This window comes from Trachemys scripta, chromosome 6 (assembly GCF_013100865.1).
Source record: "Trachemys scripta elegans isolate TJP31775 chromosome 6, CAS_Tse_1.0, whole genome shotgun sequence".
NCBI classification, from domain to species: Eukaryota; Metazoa; Chordata; order Testudines; family Emydidae; genus Trachemys; species Trachemys scripta.
Genome location: NC_048303.1, coordinates 62443511 through 62465618, shown reverse-complemented (window position 1 = coordinate 62465618; position 22108 = coordinate 62443511). Strand labels below are relative to the sequence as shown.

The 22108-nt window shown below is 38.4% G+C and overlaps 1 long non-coding RNA gene across 2 annotated transcripts in view; it reads right to left on the bottom strand.

The window, feature by feature from the left end:
* LOC117879197 overlaps positions 1-9866 on the bottom strand; it is a 28595-nt gene extending 18729 nt beyond the window's left edge. The window contains exons 1-4 of one of the 2 annotated variants that reach the window (XR_004646197.1): positions 9655-9866; positions 7845-7958; positions 6409-6543; positions 1118-1274 (exon numbers count right to left, since the gene is read on the bottom strand). This is a non-coding gene — a long non-coding RNA (uncharacterized LOC117879197). The remainder of the gene's footprint in view (positions 1-1117; positions 1275-6408; positions 6544-7844; positions 7959-9654) is intronic. The other variant, XR_004646196.1, reaches the window with a different exon arrangement.
* Between the last annotated feature and the right edge of the window lie 12242 nt (positions 9867-22108).

The following is a 22108-nucleotide window of genomic DNA, read 5'->3' as shown; positions in this document are numbered from 1 at the left end:
ATAATTAAGTAGTTTTGGCTTATTAACAATAATTCTCTTAATTAGGAGATCAGGATCACTTAATTTAACAATCCCAGAAAGCCAACAATGAACAAAGGAAATATTGAACTAACAAGCAACATATTTCAGAAACATGAATGTATGTTTTATATGAGGTTTTTTGGGGTTTAGCTGGTCTGCTCTTCTAAGAAGAGAAATGTTTTTATGTTAAATTTCTGGGTGGGCTTTTGCTTGTATGAGACACAAGGAATTACAGTTGAAAGCCTGTTTTAAGAAAGAATTTTCAAAAATATTTCCCATGAAATATAATAAAACAAAAACATCAGTTCAATTGTTAGTAACTGAAAGGCTGCCATCGTGAGTTATTTTTTGACATCAAAGTGAACATATAACTCTAGTATTTACAAACACTATTTCTTTTTCCAAATGGCAAGCTTTTCAGCTTAAATTCTCTCGCGCTCCACTAAGCCAATGATCTAGCTTGTCTTTAGTGTTCTCCTTCTATTTTTCCCTTGTGTTTTCTAATGATATTCAGCATAGAAATTAATATGGCTCTTAGCATTATAGCAGGAGAGCTGTTTGCAGTGACATTTTGTAATTAATGTATCCCTTTTTATGAATTATTTGTTAAACTTTAAATTCTTCAAAATTACTTCATAATTCAAAAATATTCAACAACTGAAGAGTTTATGCAAGTTTTTTATCAAATAGGCCTCTGGGTCATGAACTATCCATTATGTCTAGTATTTCCTGTTTGTAATTAATAGTCATGCCTGTGGTTGGTCTCTTACATTTCATGATTTTTTTTTCCTGCTCACTGATTGGACAATGGACAAAGAGCTTTCAAGATGGCTGCATGAACACTTCCATTGAAAATACTTTGTAACACATGCATTCAATACATCTTTTCCTGCCTCAATCATTTTTGCAAACAAAATTATCATATCTTCACTAATGTTTCTGCAAAGCTACTGAAACATGCAGAATGTATGATGTTTATTTGAATGAATGTAGGCTTTTGCAATATTCCCCAGATCTAGATAACAAGATGTTTAGGAGAGATGGAAGGGGAAGAAAGGGAGAGAGAAACAAAATGCTACATCAAAAATGCCATTACCTGGCTTTGGAGTTATTGATAATTCAGAAGCACAAAACCTGGAACTCATGGATCAGTATCCTAACCAATAAACCAAAAGATGAGATTCTGCTGGGAGTCTGTTGCAGACCATCACATTAAATAAGACAATCTGGGGAGCAGCTGTTTGAGCATCCATCTGTAATGTATACAAAGAAAAATCAGTTACTATGGGGGATTCCAGTCTAGGGGACACATGTTGGATGCCTCACTGTCACTAGTAAGAATCCTTGGAGTTTCAAGGGAATAGAGGTAATTTGATCACCATCTTCAAGTACCTATATGGGGAAAAGATTTCTGTTAGTAAATTACTTTTTAATCTAGTGGAAAAAGACATCATAAAATCCAATGGTTGGTAGCCAACCCTAGACAAATTCAGACTAGAAATGAGGCACATATTTTTAACAGTGAGGGTAATTAAATATTGGAACAATTTATCTGTTGTTATGGTGGTTTCTCTATCACTTGAAGTCTTCAAGATTGGACATATTTTTAAAATATATTCTCTACCTCAACCAAAAATAAGGGGTTGATGCAGAAGTTACAGGGTGAGATTCTGTGGCCTAGTTATTCAGAAAGTCAGACCAGATGATTTCAATGGAACATTCTGACTCCCAGTGACTTTAATTCAATATTGTCATTTTTAATTTTACTTGTATTGTTTTGTAAGTGTACTGACACAGGCAGCACAGTTTGGATCCCTTCAGAAGCCAAGAGAAGGCCCTCATACTTTTGAGAACCATCTCAATTTCTGCACACCACTCCATTCAATATCTATGGATCCTACTAATGCCTAACACAACATGTGGTGTACCTCACCCCCTGCAGTCAATGCCCCAATAACAACCATGTGGGTGAAACCAGACAATCACTATGCTCTTGTTGCCGGCACAGGGGCCCGAGGATAGCAACAGTGAGGTTCGGTGCCCGGAGTGCTTCACGCCAATAAACAATAAACATACCGGGGTGGAGAAACAATCAAAGTTTATTTGAGATCTCAAAGTGGTGCAAGGAGACAGGCAAGTCTCAAATCGAGCACACCAGCAAAAACAGTTTCTCTCTTCTTTATACATTTTACAACTAAGCCCCCCCCTCTCCCCCTCTCTACCACCCCCCACACACACACTCCCCCTTCCCTCTCTACCAAAGGCATGTTTATACATTTAAGTAACTAAATCATTCTAGGGCTATAAATCTAGTTTGTTAGTAACTTCTCTCTAAACAGTTATTTGGTCCTGTTTACCCTTAGTTTATTACCCCTTCCTCAGCTAGAAACATGCAAACCTCATCATTATTGTTTGGTACCTGAAATGAGCAAGGTCGTAATTGCTAACTAGCTATTTACACATTCCAATTCCTGTCCTTGGCTGTTAAGGTCGATCAGAGTTAAACATGGAAGAACAGAGTTAAAACATGGAAGAACTCTGACTCAGGCAGGCCTAGTAACCCCAACACTCTTGAATGAACCTACACGGAAAAAAACTATAAGACAAAAACATCACATCACCCATGGGTGAACACTTTTCACAAAAGCTTTCTCTCTATGTCTGACCTCTCAGTCTTCATCCTCAAAGGAAACCTGCACAACACCTTCAAAAGAGGAGCCTCAGAGTTTAAATTCATAACTTTGCTAGACATTAAAAATCATGGTCTTAATAAAAATACTTGATTTATGCTGTAAACAATCTGTAAGGCACTAAACCTCCTTTTTTGTCCTATGACCGCAGAGGTATTAAATGGCTACTTCACCTTGAATATGTATTAACTACTTATAATAAACAATCTGTTCCACCTTGTGTTTAACTGTGATACTCGGAGTACCTTTCCCAGACCTGAAGAGCTCTGTACAAACTCAAAAGCTTGTCTCTTTCACCAAGAAAGGTTGGTCCAATAAAATATATTACCTCACCCACCTTGTCTCTCTAATCTGCATGTAGGACTGATAGAGCAAATGACTTGATTTATTTCACTATATTCATTTAAATATTTGCATGTATTAAATATTCAATTAAGTTGCTTTCACTGTACTATTATGTCCTATCCTGTTGACCTTTTGGCTGCCCAGTTACCAAGATCCATTCCTGTATATGATTACCTATAAATATCAGTTTAGAATAGGGTGACCAGACAGCACCCTATTTTGTGAAAAAATGGGACAGTGGGTGGGGGGGTAATAGGTGCCTACATAAGAAAAAGCCCCAAAAATCGGGACTGTCCCTATCAAATTGAGACATCTGGTCACCCTAGTTTAGAAGTAGATTCAGATTTTTTTAAGATTAACTTGAAATGACTGTGGGTATGATCATGGAATTGAATCTGTTAAAAATATAACTGGAAAGTGAAAAATATAAATTTGCTTCAAAAGATTCTTCCTTTTATTAAAAAAAGTCAAATTTGTCCAAAGTTTATGTACCCTACAATAGCTAGCAAGTAAAGTACTCTTTAAAAATCATTTTGGCAGTAAGTAGAAAAACAAGTCTGATGAAAACTTTACAAACAAGAGCTCATGTTGTTTGACCAGGTCTTCTATTTGCAAAGTATCATTAGTCAATATTTAGCAACCCAATAAACTCAGACATCTTGCCAAATATGAAATAAATGCTTTATTCTCCTAATTTAAATATGTCACTACTGAACAATACTTGTTATATTATACACACGGAAACAGAAAGAGAAAAATGTTTTTGTTTGGTAAGAAAATGGCCCTTGATTGTTACTTACAAGACAAGGAGAGAATCCTTACTATTTCTAAATTCTGCAGCTTCATCTGGATTAGGAATTTTCTGTCCTTCAAATGTTTAATACTACTCCCAAGAGTGGGAAAAGATTTTTTTATGAGAAGTATGCATTACATTGCTGCCTGCAGTCATTTGAAATGAGAGCTCATATACAGAATGATGTCAATTAATATGAGTACCAGAAAATGGTTCATAAAATGTGTGACTGTACCTGGCCTCTGTTAAAGTGTTTCTTCTTGCATGTTCTTATTGAAAACACTATTTTGCAGCTTTATGAATCCTTATACAAAAAAACTAATTTGTGAAGCGTGATTGAAAATAAACAAAGAGAGGTGGTTAGTTTGGAACACCATAAACGTATAGGTTGTTGGTTGTATGGGGGAGTTATGTTTCTTTTGTACCAATTTGAAAATATTGCACAGTGCAAACAGTACCTTCATCCAGTCCTCAATCTAAATGTGATCATGAAATACACAACATTGTGGATTAAAGGCTCTGAAGAAAAAAAAGCTTATAATGGTCATGACTTGTTGAAATCTCATTTTGGGTTTCCATTTACCCCCAAATCTCTGGACGTGAGAATAACTATATAAAACAATTATGTTTTATAATCAACATCTTTAAAGGATAATGAGTTTCAGGAAGGATCATCTACACCTTAAGCTGATTAAATTACAGGATAGAGGTTTTCTTTCTGAAGTCTTTAATATTGCTAAAAGGATCCTATCGGAATATATTAGCATTAGTGGTGGATGTTATCTAAAGGGTTCTCATCACTGAAGATAAGCATGAAAGTCTATTAACTGAACAGAGTGTCCCCAAACATGTTTCAAGTAACTTCAGGAACATCTTGTACCATACTTTCTTGCATCTATTATTGGCCAGTGTCTAGAGGCAGATTCTGGACTCAATGGACCTCATGTCTGATCCAGTATAGTAATTCAAACACAAACAACTAAACTGTGTCTAAAAATAATTAAATAAAAACCATGCACATGCTGCTTTTGTAAAAGCAAAACCAGCATCAGTGACCACTAATCAGATACTTGTGTGAAATTACCATATTTGTATTGCACATGTCAATTGCAGTTACAACTTCAGGCTTTTCCTAAGCAAAGGGTACATGCAAAAGAAGTGGGCACCCACACTGGAAAATGTTCCTGTTTTATAAAAAGTTTCCTTGGTAGGAAAAGAAAAATCCTTTTGTCAAAGTGTTCTGCTTTTCATAGGGAATAATGTCTTTAATTACCAAATCTGCATTTTTTCTGAATTAAATGTAAACAATTGAAACTAAATCCAGACCTGATCTTGTAAGACATTAGGAACACCTCTAACAAAAACTCTGATTTAAGCATAACTTGAGCCAAATGTGAACCTTAATTGATAATGGTCTAAAACTCCAATCCTGTAAAGACTTATGAACATGGAATAATTTTAAGAATGGAAGGAGCACCAATGAGTTCATTGGGGCTATTAATATACTTAAAATAAACCACATAAGTTCAGGGCCCGATACCTTATAACCTTCGAAGAGCAGAGTAACCAATTCACTTCATACTTTGCTGGTTCTGTTCAGCAGGGTTTTAAGGTGCATGATCCTGCAAAGACTTAAGTATATGTTTGATTTTATGCATGGAGAATTCACTAGGACTAGTCACAGTGCATGTCTTTGTAAGACTGGAGCCCAAGCTTGTAACTTATGCCAACGTTTTCAAATCTGGGTGTGAAAGGTCAATGCATGTTATATTAATTTTGCACTTTGATAAACTGAGGCTTATAAAGGCTCAGTAACTCATCCAAGATCATACAGTTGTTAGACATTAGTAGAGATAAAAGGAAATCTATGAGTTCTGAGCCCCAGTGTACCAGCTTAATCAGAGCTCAAGGAACCAGGAGTTCAGTGTTCTAGTTCTTCAGCTGCAAATGAGTTACTGTGATTGGAACACGTCATTTAGCCTCTTTGTGCACTAGTTTATCCATCTAGAAAAGAAGCGTGATATAGAAAAATAGATCTGCAAAGTGCTTTGAGATCCTTACATGAATGGTGCATGAGATGTGCAGTGTTATATTCAACTCCTACTGAGCACCTACTGATACACTGGAATATATAACCTTTGAATTTTTACCTGTTTTGGTGCACAATCCGATTACATATCATGAAAAAATGGCATGTCATTTTCCTCATTTCAATTTGTAAATTATTATTTTTTTCTGTATTATCAATAGATAGTCTCTTCAAAAAGAATTAAAGACAAAGGGCCTCAATGAAGCTTTACCAGCTGAGTATCGGATTTAGAATTTTGTCACATGGGTATCTCCACTGTAGTCAACGGGACTAACCGTGTGAATAACTGCTCACCAATGCAAGAGGCTTACAATCAGGCCTATAGAAAGTCAAAGATGAAAACCTTTATAAAGGCTACACTATTTAAAAGACTATTCACTATAGCTTGTCTATATTTAATAGACAAATGAATTTGCTGCAAAAATCTATAGTTTAATGAAAATATTATAGACTGTGCCCTTTCAGCTCACATGCATGATGCATTATTGGTGTCTTTTCCAGAAACAAATGGGTCCACTTGGCAAGATACAGAATGACGGATGAGTCACAAGAGAAAAAGTATCCTCTGATCCACTAATGCTGAGAAGTTATACAGCACCACTTTACTGAAAAATAAACAGATTAGGTCAATGTAAATTAACCTTCAGTTGAGAGGCTATGAATTGTGCAAGACCAATTACATGAGTTAACTATAAGCAGACACCAATATCTAGTTTCTAGCACTTTTGCCTTGCATTTTGGTTTATGCCAAGAAAAGACATTCATCCTGAAACCTATCCAGAGGTAATATTCTGGTGTTTGTCAAATCAAATGTGTAGCTGAAGAAAACAGATAGCAGATGTAATTGACTGTACCCTCAAGGTAGGATAGTTTACTAAAATGTGCTTTGTTTTATTGTTTAATAAGCAGAGCTTGGTATTTTTGATTCAGTCCCTCCACTACTTGAAAGCACAGAATATAATTCACTATTTAAAATGTGCCTCATCATGATGTAAACACATTTTGTAAGTGTTTCAACTCACTGAGCTTGGGAGAGTGCCCCATTAGAATAGGAATGCAGATTTGCTTTTTGTATTATGCAGCCTAGTCCCCTTTTATTTCCTAGCATATGACAAATAGAAAATGGCCAGTCTTCGTTTTCTTCCATCTGCTCTGTATAGCTAGGTCAATCCAGATTCCCTTTCATAACATGAATCCAAAAAACCCAGAACCCCCAATAGCCCTTTCCTGTACATTTTGTACCCTTCCCCTTCATGTTGTTTAGCTTGCTTTATTCTCCAAACCAATATTGTTGCCTTCAATTCATTTCTCACACTTAAGACTTATTGATTTACAAAGTCCCATTGCAATTCAGGTTTGTAATTTTTGTGAGCCTGTTTGAGGGAGGTAGTGGTGAGATGATGGGTGTATTGCAAGGGTTCTCAAACTGGGGGCTGGGACCCCTCAGGGGTCATGAGGTTATTATATGGGGGGTCGCGAGCTGAACCTCCACCCCCAATTCCTGCTTTGCCTCCAGCATTTATAATGGTGTTAAATATTTTAAAAAGTATTTGTAATTTATAAGGGGGGGTCACACGCAGAGGCTTGCTATGTGAAAGGGGTCACCAGTAAAAAAGTTTGAGAGCTACTGAGTACTGGTTGTCTTGCTCTTGAGGTAATAACTGGAGGAAGAATGGTCCAGTATTTAGCCTGCAAATCTGAGATTTGGGAGACTCAGGTTTAATTCCCTGCTTCACCCCAAACTCCACTCCTGTGTGAGTTTGAGCTTAATGTCTCTCTAGCTCAATTCCCCATCTGTAAAATAGAGATAATAGCATTTATAAATATAAATACATTAAAGACTGTGGTTTGCTCAGGTACTACAGTAACAGTGGTCATAGAAGTAAGAGGGAGATACAGTTCTTACCATAATCTTATTCCAGTATATTATGAGGCAAGACTTGGGTCTGCTGTGTGATGATGATAACACATCCTTCAGCTGGGTGCTGGACTGGTGGATGTCAGGACTGAATTCTGGCTTCTGTCATGATAGTACCCAACAAGAGGAGTGTTCCCTCCATAGAATACAAAAGCAGCATAAAGGGACTTAAACACTGAACATCATGACACAAAATGTTTAGGCTCTTAGAAAAGCATAGGAACATATGATTCATGTAACCTGAGTTCAGTGAGTAGGCTTTTACAATGAATAGCAAGAGATAGGCACCTTAGATTATGATCCACAAAAGCCAGCATGCTAGGTAGGGAGCCACCTAAGCTAGTCAATCAGAGATGCTCATGAGAGGGGATGTGTACTAAGCCCCAGCCTTCTCACAGAGAAGCACCTAATTCCAGGCTGCAGAGGGGTGCCTATATCTGCTCAGCAATTTATGAATGGGAATGCATTGCCTGGAGTCGGGTGGTTTAGGTGCTGAGGCATTTCTTACAGGAATGAGACTGGTAAATATTTACCACCATGGAACAGTCATTGGGCCAGAGAGAGAAAGAATAATTCTGTAGTCCAGTTGTTAAGGCACCCAACTGGGAAGTGGGAAACCCTGGACACCAGACCCCTGCTCCACTCACTCTCTAAGTAGTTAGCCACAATTCAACAGCTTCAACAAGAGAGAATGAGGAAGCTCCATATCAGAATACCCCAAAGCTCAGTGACTAGAGCACTTCTCCTGAGTGGTAGGAGACCCCTGTTCAAATCCTCTCAGGCAGGAAGGGGTAATTTGAACCTGGGTTTTCCACATCCCAGATGAGTACTTTAAGCACTGGGTTGAAATTTATTAAATGGGCACCACCACCTCTTTCTTTGGCTGGATTTTGAATGGAACTCAATCCAGTAGGCAGCCTCTGAGCATGGCTACCAGATTGAGATGTGCCCATGATTTAGGCAGGCAAATATCTATCTTCCCACAGTTCATAAATTGCTCAGGCTTAGGCAGGAGACAGACATCCAGGAACATAGAGAGGCAATGTGGTTGCAAGAGGAAAACACATAGGGAACTTTCACCCTGAAAGCTGGGGTGCTGAGTTTAGGTACCTACCAGTAATGGAGCTCAAACTGGGACTTGTGCACCTACATAGGAGACTTAGGTGCCTACATACCTCTGTGGATTCGAGCTAGCTCTCGAACAAGTACAATTCCCTTTCATCTTTATAAGTCAGTAACTAGACACAGGATCTGTGTGTCTCTGGGAAACCAAATTGCAGATGGTTTATTCAGATTCACAAAGCTTTAGAAAACATAGTAAACATCAAGATTTATTTAGAATCATCCCAAACAAACAAACAAAAACCCACAAAGCTTTTTATATGGCTTCTATTACACAAACAAGAAGCTAAACAACTCACCAAAGAAAAAGGGTTAGTTTATTTGTTTGAATTGGCTTCAATTCTTCTCCAAGTACCTACGTACTGAGATGCTAAATCAAGCTTAAGCTGTGATTCCTCAAGATCTTTTTACAGGGCTTTAGCTCCAATCCTTATAACAGTCTTCCTTCCACAAGCTTGTTCTCACCAATGGCATGCTTTGTGTCTTTATATGAAAAAAAAATTGTGGCGGGAATAGTTGCTGACTCACCCTAGGTGGCTCTCTGCCTGTTAAACAAGCAACAGGCAAGAAAAAGAACCCTCCCCCTTTTCGGAAATGATTGCCAGGCTAAAGGAAAGAATATCCTTAAGCTCCCATGACATAATACTCACAATATAACATGGATAGGAATACTCACTGTGCAAAAGAAAAATTGGATACTGAATTCCCTAAATCAGGCAGCTGCAGATATTCCCCCACCAAAGCCAGATTACTGTGTAAAATAGAAAGTCCTAAATAGCCTGGTCTAGGAACTCTGAACAAAGTTAATATACTGGCAGTTATAGAGAATGAGGAGGTGAGTAAATAGGCACTAATTCACCCACTACCAGTTTAGAAGGCCTGTTGCTCCACAACAGTGAGTATCAGTTCTCTGAAACATTGTGAGGTAGCCTCTTGAATGGATCAGGATAACCCCCAAAAAAGGAATGGCTAAATCAAGATGTGTTGTCTTTGCTCAATGAGATACTAAGGCAGCAATCAGAACTTCACTGGACCCATCCTTTACAGAATACCAGCCAACTTTTTATCTTCTTGAAATATGCCCAAAGCATTTCTGAGCTATTTCTGAGCAGCATGTGAATACATAGTGTGGCAGTGAGATAGGAAATTCCTGTCTGCCCTATGCTTGGTGTGGAAGTGGTTCCAACCATGGTACTGTTTGGGGGGAGGAGGCTGAGTTACATTTGATATTCTGGAATGCTGATTACACTTGCTCTTTGTTACAACACACACTGGTGTGTTATGTTGAGTCAGTAGGGACTGACCACATTCTATTAAGCCAGAAAAATGATTCAGCATTGGAATCACCTCTGAGTTCTGAGAATTCGCAGGCAACTAAGTCACCTTGGGAGAGGAAAAAGCTCTCTGCACCAGAGCTTCTTCACTGCCCCTACAAACAATGTTCTCTTAGATATTTCTGCCAATGACACCTTTTGCAAGTACCTTATATATGTGCCTTTGAACCAGCAGGGAAGAAGAAAACATTGTCAGCCACATTTATCCTCCTTTTTCCTGTCTTCTCCCTTGTGCTAGAGCAAGTGGCTAATATGAGTGTCTATACATAAATGTCTTGATTTCCAAAAGGCTCTTCACCTTGAGAGATGCATATCCCAGATGTATTAAAGGGATGTGGCTTGGAGAACTGACAAATGGTTTGTTAGAGCCTGAGCATTATGTAACACTTGAGCAATTCAGTGTGATGTGGTCCTGTTTTCCCCTCCCACGATGACACAGATGAGTAGGCACTGAGGCCCCAAAGCAATAAAAATATCCAAGAAAAGCAGTGTTTAGGCTGTTATTTAGGGCAGAGGGCTACACCTAGACTATTTGGCTTGTTCACATCTGAGACCAAATATTTCCAGGCTTTGCCAGCACTCTAGGGTATGTCTACACTGCAATCAGGAGGTGTAACTGTAGCACACGTGGGCATATCCATGCTAGCTTGCTCAAATAACAGCGAAGCCACAGCAGCATAGCGGGTAGAAATCAGTAGAAACCCACAAGCCTGTTCTGCTACAGCTTCACTGCTATTTTTAGCAAGCTATCTACATTAAAGGGTATGTCTACATGTTTGACAATTGCATATCCCTACTGCATTGTAGACAGACCCTAACTATTTTGCAGCTTTCCCTCTCAAATGCAAATAAAAACAAACATCCATCTATCCATTTATTTTCTCTGTACATAATTCAACTTATTTACCTTGCTAACTCTAGACTATGCCTCTCCTGCTTCAATGGTGTATGTAGCCCAAATTTCCATTCTGATGCCACCTCTCTTGCTTTTCTAGCAAGTAGGCTTTGATTTAAAACAGGTTTCTTTTTACCCCTCTCTATTAGTGTATGCCTTGCCCCTTACTAGGGACAAGGACATATTCTAATGCCTACTAATACCACCACAGGCACTGGCAAGAGATATTAGTCTATGGTCCCGGGAACCTCTTACTAGATCTTGCTTACTGGTGCTGTCTTATTCCCTAGATTTTCTCCAAGTCAGTGAGGATTATTCTTGCCTATATTTTGGATAGTCTCACAGCTCTAGTTTCATGTTCCATGGAATGATAGTGAAATTGAAAGAATTATAATGTAGTGATAAGGGAAGAGATATTGGCTTATATATCATGTCACATTAGAATCCTTAGAGTGGCAGCAGGTGATCCTACTCAGCTTTTTCTCAAGCTCAAAAATATAAGAGATTTGTAATAGATTCTCTTTATGAGGCTATATTGAGGTCAAACTGGTCATAAACCACTTTATTCCTTGAGATGCAGCAGGAACGTACACAGTGAATAACAATTCAAAGGCTTTCTATTTTAATGCAATAATAGCCAACAAATCAATGGATGCCAGCAGAGACTTAATTGTCAATTAATGATCCAAGTTTTCTCAAATCAGCTATTAATGGCAATGGCTAATTTCTTAGGGAATGTGGGATGATATTTTCTTTTTTTAAATAGAAAAATAGAGTATGAAAAACAGTGACTAGTCATTTCTAGGTGTTTACATGATACTGTCTATACCATTTGTGTTATAGTCCGTAGCACGTTGTTGATATATAAATTTCTGATTTGATAGTGAGGGTAAAAGTTATAATAGGTAAATGAGTTAATATGATCTTTCAGAACTGAATGGAAAAGCTTTATAAATGAGTCCCCATAGTAGTTGGGCTGTAATAGCCAACGAGTGTGTGTGTGAGCCAATGCTTCCTCCCTTCTCATCCACCTGTTTTGGGGTGGGAGTTGGCAGGCTCCCATTTACACCTGCATGCCCAGTCCCAGAGTACTGGGTATCCTGCATGAATATTTAAAGGTGAGGATGTCTTATTCCCCAGGTGCAGACATATGGTTGAAGTCTTAATATCTTACACTAATAGAGGATTGGGCATATTGGAGTGGAGCCCCTTTGATCTCCCTATCCTGCCCTACCCATGTTATGTCCCCTTCTTCCTCTTACTCCAGGGGTGAGGAGCTGGACCACCTCTTCCAGGTTTCCTCCAGTAGAGAGTTCCACTGTCTGGGAGAAAATTCTCAGTGAGTTATCACTTGCTGGCTAAAGGGAGTGGAAAGTCTAGCCTGATATATTAACTCTGAAACAGGGTGTACATTGGCTGAGCTAGGATTAAAGCTAAGCAAACAGCCTACTGGCTGAAAAAGAGTATTCCAATCAGTCCATCCTTCACAGTACTCTGTGCGCCAAATGTTCTGTTATCAGTTCTGTCCTGTCTCATTGAAGTCAATATCATTGCATTGAGTGCAAAATGGTATTCACTGTATAAAGTGAACATGAGGAATATGTAGTCTCTCTGCCAAAATTAAAAAAAAAAAAAATGGAACAGTATCATCCCCCACCCCAAGATATCTGTGAGGAAGAATTCCATAATGGCTGCAATATATTTAAACATGGAGACATAATAGTTCTACTTTATGCACAGTCTGTGACTGAATTTGTCAGCATAGTAAGCTGATGAGGGAAGCAGGCAAGAGTGCACTTCGATCAAGATAGTTTCCCTAATATTACAGTAATAAAAGAAATCATCACACAACTCTCTTAACCAAGACTAGCACAGTCTGCTTCCCCATTTGCATTCCACAGTATGTTCTGTACATTTAAAGCGAGCTTCTACTATGAAAAGTGATTATGTAAAAGTGTCACCTTCTCACTCAGAGCTGCTTGTTGTGTGCATTCAGAGCCATTTATTTTCACTTCAGTGAGAAAAATAGCTTTTTACTCCTGTTAGCAAAGCAGGGCCAACACAGCTGCAAGAGTGAGCTGAATTCTACTCTATACAGAAGGACATGGAGGCTCAGAGAGAAGGAGGAAGTGAACTTGCTTGGTAGATCCAGCAGCAAGGACAGCAACAGCAGGCAGCCTGAGAACTGTCACAAGGAAGTTGGGTGATTATCAGGGCCCACCAGCATCAGCATACAGATGGAAAAGCTTGCAAGCAAGATACTTGAGGTAACATTATGATGAATGACAGTAAGACCATGCAGAGGGCCTCCCCATGAGGCTAAAGATGAATCTGAACTCTGATTGTTGGGATTTATAGTCTGATCTTTAATTATTTTCTAGATGGACTAGAAGGGGCACCCCAATCACCATACTAGGCCTGAGAAGCACCCAGGCCAAGATTATCTTTGTAATGCTCTACTGAACTTCCCCTTCGTGGCCAAGATAGGAGCTGGTGTATTGTTCTACTGCAATTGATTAAGCCACTGCACCTGGGGTACTTAAACCCTTTTATTTCCTCTAACGGCAGTAAATCTTTTCCTTCCAGGTGTGCATGTGAATGCTTATTGGGAAGCCACCAAGCACTAGAACCTATAGGCCCTAGAAGGTGATGGTCATACAGTGCTTGCTCATGGTACACATGCCATACTACCAAGTTTTGAGCACTTGTAGGAATGAAGACAGGCCCAGTGAAGAAAACAAGATTAATCTTTTTTTATGATGATTTAATTTGGAGGCAATGGAGTTACCAAATTGTAAATGAGTATGATTTGACCTGTTGAAGCTTCATTACCGGTGGTGATATATTAGAAGAAAAAACACTGCCAGTTTGAGAGTCCATCTTGAGTTTGAAGAGATGACTGTAAATTACATTGTTTATTAACTGGGTAGAAATTAATGGAAAACAAACATACTTTCTCCTAATGCCATTTTTAGAGTCATGTTTCAGAGGAAATCTGTACTGTCAACTAAATTGTTATGTCTCCATTAGTGGAGAACTGCACGTGATTAGAGCATGAAAGTTAAAATGTAATTTGACCCTTTGAGGCTTATCTACACATTCTCAATAACAAACTGACAGAGAAGCATTTTGGCAGGAGAATGAATAGTGAGTGAAAAGTAGCAGACAAAAGCCTGCATCATTGTACCAAAACTAACTTAATTAAAAACAGCAACACCTTCCCCCCCCCCCCCCCCCCCCCCAAAAAAGAGCTTTATTCCTACACAGGCAGCCAGCAGATTGATCTAGCAAGTGCTGTGCTCCTGCTCCAGCTATTGCTGGACACTGGTATTAAGGGAAATTAAAACAATTAGAACAAAAGAGTAGTGGAAGTTAAAGATGGAAAGCCCTGTTAAATCATCTAATGTTCCCCTAGCCAATGCATGATCGTTCCCTCCAGTGTATTGTACAATTACAGTTCTTTTATTTCAATACCCAAGAAAAGTGATATTAGTAATTTAAATAAATCTTATTGCTATTTTTTTTAAATACATACATATTGAGAGTAGGAATGTATTGAGAAGACAACTGCTTATATCAGTACCAATGCTGGAAAAAGTTACACATCTGTTGTAGAACTCATGCATTTGACTCTGTAGTCTTCCTGCGGTTCCCATAGTGTGAGCAAAATTTAGATTAGATACCAGATTCAACTCACATTGCAGAGATTGTTGTGATACAGGTCTGCAAACTCCCAGGTTGCCTTTTCTCCTCTCCCTGAATTCTCACTTTGCTGACTCCATTAGGAAAGAATAGAGTAGAATTATACAAGTGTAGGATTGTATGTAACCTCAGTATGTCATCTGGTCCAGTCCTCTGCACTGAGGCAGGACTAAGAATTATCTGGACTATCCCTGACAGGGGTTTGTCTAATCTGTTCCTAAAAACCTCCAATGATGGCGATTCCACAACATCCCTAGGTGACTTGTTCCAGTACTTAACAACCCTTATAGTTAGAGAGGCAAGGTGGTTGAGGTAATATCTTTTATTGGACCGACTTCTGTTGGTCAGAGAGACAAGCTTTCAAGCCACACAGAGCTCTTCTTCAGATCTGCGAAAACTAATCCGAGAGTCACAAGTAAATACAAGATGGACCAGATGGTTTAGCATAAATACTTATCACATATTCTAAGGGAGCAGAGTGGCCCGTTAACACCTCTGCAGTCATAGGACAAAAAGGGGGATTAGTGGGTTACAGATTGTTGTAATAAACCATAAATCCAGTGTCTCTGTTCAGTCAATGATTTTTAGTGTCTAGCAGCTTTATGAATTTAGACACCCAGATTTATTTTTCCTGAGCCCCCACTTCTGGCCTTCAAACAACCCGCAACCTCTCTAAGATCATCAGAATGAACAAGCTCCCCACAGACCAGAGGACACCAACTCAAAGCAGCACCAGATCGTGCCAGAACAACAGACATGCAAACATCTCCATTGCTTCAATGATCAAACACCCCTCACAACACACCTTTCACAATCCATGGATCCTACACATTCTTATCACAACATGTAGTATATCTCATCCAATATGCTTAGGGTAACCATACGTCCCATTTTAGCTGTCACAGTCCCTGTCCCAGCTGTCCCAACATTTTTGGCAAAAGTGGGCATTTGTCCCATTTGCTCTTGCCGACTCGATCAATAGGGTGTGATGTGGAGGAACATGTGTGGGGGAAGGGAGGAAAGCAGCAATGCTAGCCCCATGCAATGGGGAGGCAGGGCTCAAATGGGGCAGCAGGCAGAGCCCAGTAGAGAGTTTCTCTGCCTGCTCCTCCCACACCCATTCGCGAGCCTGTCACAGCTTGCTCAAGCCCTGCCTGCTCCGTGCTTGAGACTGGCATTGCTGCCCGCCCTCCCCTCACATTCCTCTGCACTGAACCCCACTTTTCTGACAAATGTGGGCATTTGTCCCATTTGCTCTTGCTGTCTTGATCAGTTGGCATAAGCAAATGGGACAAATATCCACTGTTACCAAAAAAGTCGGGATGGCCAGGACAGGGCTTAAAAAAGGGACTGCCCTGGCCAAAATGGGATGTATGATCACCCTACAATAAAGCATCAATACACATTTCCCAATATATTCACCATTCTTGAACACTATTTGGGATTAGGTCAGAGTCTTTTAATGACTCACCTACACATGGCTTCTCCTCCAAATCATGGAGTCTTAGAGACTACAGTCAATGCCCTTCCATTCTCCTACTCAAACTTTTTCTAAAATGGTTGCTCAGAGAAGCTTCTATAACCTCCAGCCTCCTTTTTCAGGTGACTCCCTGATTTGCCTGGTCAGGTGATCAAAGTTCCCCACGAAGTGACTGTTTGCTGACTTGCTTCCCCTGTGGAGTTCAGTCTTGAAAGTCTAGTTTCCCTGGGTAGTAGCTCTCTTTGTCCAAAAGAGCTTCTATGTGTATAAAGGACCATGAAGTTTTAATGACACTCCATTATTGGCCCTGTGCCAGATACAAGAATTTCTCTAGTCACATCCTGTGTGTTATAGCTCTCTATGGAGGCAAAAGATAGCAGAGCAGGCAAAATAGCCCCACATTCAAAATGGAGTTTACAATTTGACACAGATACACACAGAAAGTCCCCAAGATATAACAAAATTCATAAGCTGTTCATAGACAGATTCCCCAAATCACAGTAGGAATTAATGTAAATAATGTTTCTTTAAAAAGCAGAAAAGCTAAAGAATTATTATGTTCTGGGAATGTAAAAAAAATATGATGGAATGAAGTGATTGTGATAGTCTGTATCCCTATGTTCATCCTTTTAAAAAAAAATATTGGATTTTGTACAAAATATGACTTGTGAGGTATCATTTGGAAACTCATAATTTGCTAATCATTATTGTCCTGGTAATATATAAGTGGCAACATTGTATATAAAGTTATAAGATTCTGTTGTATAATATTACTGAGACATGTTCCAAGTTTGGAAAAGCAGGCAGCTCAAAGACAAAAGGCAAACTGATGCCTCAGGAAGGTTTCCATAAAATCAGATGAATTATTACCTGGTTAAGTGGCCATTCTTCAGCAGAAAAAAAGGTGCGAGTGAGAAATCTACATTTTAGCAAGGAAACAGCTGGAGGTTCCCATCGCCACAGACCTTCTGTCTCCTGAACCTCAGCTGTAAATGATTTTCAAAGAAAAAGAGAACTATAAGAAAAGCGAACAGACACCCCAAAATAATCTTCTCTTTTTTTCTGCCAATAGCATCAATAACACCTGAAGGACAAGGAAATGAATACTGAAATGGGGGACAGGTTTCAGAGTGGTAGCCGTGTTAGTCTGTATCAATAAAAAGATTGAGGAGTACTTGTGACATCTTAGAGACTAATACATTGATTTGAGCATAAGGTTTTGTGGGCTAAAACCCACTTTGTCGGATGCATGCAGTGGAAAATACAGTAGGAAGATATATATACACAGAGGGCATGAAAAAATGGGTTCTTTTCATGTCCTCTGTGTATATACAAATAAATTTGTTAGTCTCTAAGGTGCCACAAGTACTCCTTGTTCTTTTTGCTGAAATGGGGGAGGGATCCTGGCTGAAATATTTGTAGGCACAAAGACTGCTGAAGCATGTGGCGAGAGAAATCTTTGCTTTGAATTCATTTAGTTTGTTAAGTTAAATATTGTCTTTACCTTTTATTTTCTTGTAACCAATTCCGGGTCTTGTGTCTTATTACTTGTGATCACATAAAATCTACCTTTATATTGTTCATAAACTTGTTTTATTGCTCTACCAAAACCAGTGTGTGTTTGGAAAACTTCATTTGCAATAACAAGATTTGTGCATATAATTTTCTATTAATGAAGTGACAGAATTTATATGAGCTTGTATTGTTCAGGCGGGGCTGGGCAGTACAAGATGAACATTTCTGGGGGAAAGTCTGGGACTGGAGTTTGCTGGTGTTCCCCTGAAGTGTAATTCATATGTGGGTGGTATAGAACTCATATAGAGTACAGCTGGGAATGCTGGACATTGTGTGTGAGCAGACCAGGAGTAAAGCAGTATAAAAGGCAGGTTGGAGAACTGAGGTGATACAGCTGTCTGTCAGTCTATATGGTACCCTGGGTAATGTCACAGAAGCTTCATATAGTTCTGAATGTGGTGACCCATATGCAAGGAGCATATTATACTCTTAAATGCCCACATGGTTTAGTCCTACCTACCTGAGAAACTGCCACTCTCCCTGTGCAACATTGTGACTAGAGGGTTCAACTGATGCATATTGATTTGAATGTTCCCAGTGAATGGCCCAATACGTGAGAATTCCTTTCCCGCATTGTTTCAGCAGACCCCTCATTTATTAAAGGCATAGGATGAGATTTTTAGAAGGTATTTAGGCACCTAAAGATGCAGATAGGCATCTAGTGGGATTTTCAAAAGTGCCTACATGCCTAAACTAAGCACTTTTGAAAATCCTACTAGATGCCTCTCTGTTGTTTTAGGCACCTAAATGACTGTCAAACTCTGGCCCATATTGTTTACTAGAATTATAGTACTGGTGGGAATGTATCTTTTCAAATGAAACTTGCAATATTAAGACGTATTTTCTTGCATCTAGAGAAGTTTTATGAATTTTTTAATTTTTTGAAAAAAATAAATAAAAGAAAATTAATTTACTTAATATGACCATATAATCAACTAAAACAGAGAGTGCTGAATTTACATATATCACATTCATAGTTGGGTTCACTGTTCATTTTACATCTTGTTTTTTTATAGATCCGTGAAAGGTTTTTTCCTTCGATTTTAATATGTTTTGGAGTCAGACTGCATTGCCCAGACATTTTGTTGTATGGCTTATCTTTACTATATAGTCACCAGTCTAGTAGCTTGTGTCCATTTGATGCATATCTTTGTAAATCACTTCCATTCATCTTATATGCTTAGATTTTTACGAGAAGATAGATTAAAGTCTGACCACTCAAACTCATTTTATACGAAGGACATTTGATGACAAACTTTTTGTAGGCTTCTGAGTTTTCTTTTAGAACCACAGTATGAAGTTTGCATAAAAATAAATCAATTACAATCTAGTACTAGTAATTCCAAACTGATGTTATTTTGTGGGCATATTATAATTAATCAAGATAATGCTGTCTTCCGAAGCAACTAAGATTTCTAGAGAGAAATGAACGAAATGATTTTATTGCTATCTGCAGAGAATATCAGTTGTTTCAGTCAGATTCTTACTGGTGTATTATGATGATAGTTAATATTCTGTATGCCTCTTTGTTAATAGGATTGTTGCTGTCTGTGATGTTAAATGCTTGATAGATGATGTAGGTTATATTAGCTGATATGTTGCAGATGGTTACCCATAATCCCCAAACATCATGGTAATCTGTGTTGACAGAATCTCTAGCATGGACACTATTGCCTGAACTGATTTCCCATTCATTTCTATTTAATACACAGTCTCTCAATAAGCACTGCCTTTTTGTATATATACGAATATATACAATATATAAGGTACTCTAGTGATACAATACTAAGAGTGGCTCAATTTCATAATACATAAAACTCTTATGCTTGTAATCATGATTTAGGCCGAATGATAACTCTAAGTAAAGCAAAGTTTATAAGTTTCAACTCTTGGTCATTTAGGCATGTAATCCTAACAAAAAACTAGCACATAATTTAGCAAACTTTATCAGGCTGTCACTTTCTCCTTTGCACAGTGAACCATTTAAACAGCATAAATGAAGACATCCAGAGAGAAGTACAAGGTTCAGAGGCCTGTATAGTTGGCCCTACAACTGCCTATGGATACCCAAAGGTAATCCATGCTACCTTTTTGTGAGGCTGCCAACATTTAAAAGCTTTTTTTAGTGTGCTAGAAACACCTTATCTTTTCACTGCATACAATTTACATTACATTTTAATATCTTTTCATACAAAGATCAATAAAGTATCATTTCTTTTCTTCAGTCCCTTCAATGTAAGGTCTTTTTGTTGTGTTTAAATCCTTCAGATAATATTTCTGTTCTACATAGACCTTGAAATTTAGGAACATTTATAATTGGGCACTCATACACACTTCATATTTGTACTCTGTCAAGTCCCAACAATAAGCTACAATACCTTTTCAAAGACTAACATGAGTGCCTTCAAACTCATCATTTTCACTATTTCACAGAAAGTTTTGACATTTACCCCACTGCCATTTGCTCTCTATTCTTGCATCTCTTTAGCTGCAAATACCTTCTACAATATAAAGTGATTCATAACTTCCAACGTCTACAGCTGGTATCTCCCACATTTTATCCCTTGAAAATGGTATGTGATTGTTATTGCTAGCTGTAGGCTGAGTTTAGATGCTGTGAAAGTTAAAAAAAAAAAAAATTGAATAGCGAGCATGGCCTCATGAACCTTCAGAGTCATAGTAGTTCTGCATGAAGCTTGTCAAAAAGTTCAGCTGTGTGATATGATCTCATCCATAGGCATGAGGTGCACAGGGGCTTGTTTGCTTAAGAAAATTCACAGTATTTGTTTGGCATTGACCAGTCCAAACAAAAAATGACTGATCTTGTCCCTTTAGTTCTCTATATTATGTATAAATGTATACCCCTGGTTTCTGAGAGCTTTTACATTTCAGATGAAAATCTCTCCAAGACTACTAAAAAATACTTGAAACTAAAATTATCTTTTCTATTTCCATTCTGGTTCATTACTTCCAGTTGTTCACAGATGTTTGTTTATTAAAGAGATTAAAAGGGCTGACCTATGAATGGTTCACTGAGCATAACTACTATGCTCTCCTATCTGGCCTGATTAAACAAACTGGATTTCATACTCAGCCTTATCAAATCCAAGAAAATATAAAGCCATGAACTGGAGCAGTAGACATATGTTCTTGTTTGGAGATAATGCCTCAGTATTGCTTCAGTAAAAAGAGAGAGATGATTTCTAGCTTGCTTTTTTATTATAAAATAGATAATACTTTTGGTTAGCAGGAGGTGGCATAAATATATTTGCATGATATAGCCTTCTGGGAAGGATAATCTTCATCACCACCATAATAATGTTTTAAACAGCTTCTCCTTGAGTCCATAAGTGTCAATAATTAATCTTTAACTACTACAAAGAACTTCATAAATTAATAAGACAATGAAGCTTTTGAATGAGTTGACAATAGCTTTGAGAAAGCTATCCATGTCCTTCTTCCGTGACATTACACATTATCCTGTTTTTATTGCAGTTCATTTGTAATGGACATTGTTATCTTATAGACGTTATTCACTAGACCACAGCATCAGCTAGCCACACATAGTTTCCTAACAAGAATGTTAATGTTAGTAATATTGAGACCAGATGTTACTAAACAAATATTAACCTTAAATCTTCTCTTGCTGATACCACCATGCAACAGGCAGTAAAGACCAGATGGCAGTTATTTGGTTAAAAAATAAAGCTGAAACTTTGTTCTATATAATTAACATTATTATTATAACATTGCAACTGCATCCAAAGATCCCAACCAGGACTGGGGCTCTGTTGGGGTGTCAGTACTACACAAGTACATTGGCTCAAAGCTTATAATGTAAAATGACAAACCAGGATAAAGGTGAAAGCAAGAAGTACAACCAGGGTGTTGTTGTAAATTATCAGGGTGATGGTTAAAAAATGAGTTTAGTTCCACGGCATATATTATGGGGGTTGAATAGTGATGGTGAAGGGGAGTTCATGGGATCAATGGGGTAAACATGGGAATGAAGGAACAGGGGACACTGAGGCTAGGGCAGGGAGTAAGGAAAGGATGGAGAAGAGCAGTGGGAGTGAATCTGATGCAGTGAGAGGAGGGGAAAGATGGAGGCAAACAACTAATCAGTAGAGAAGAAAGACAGATC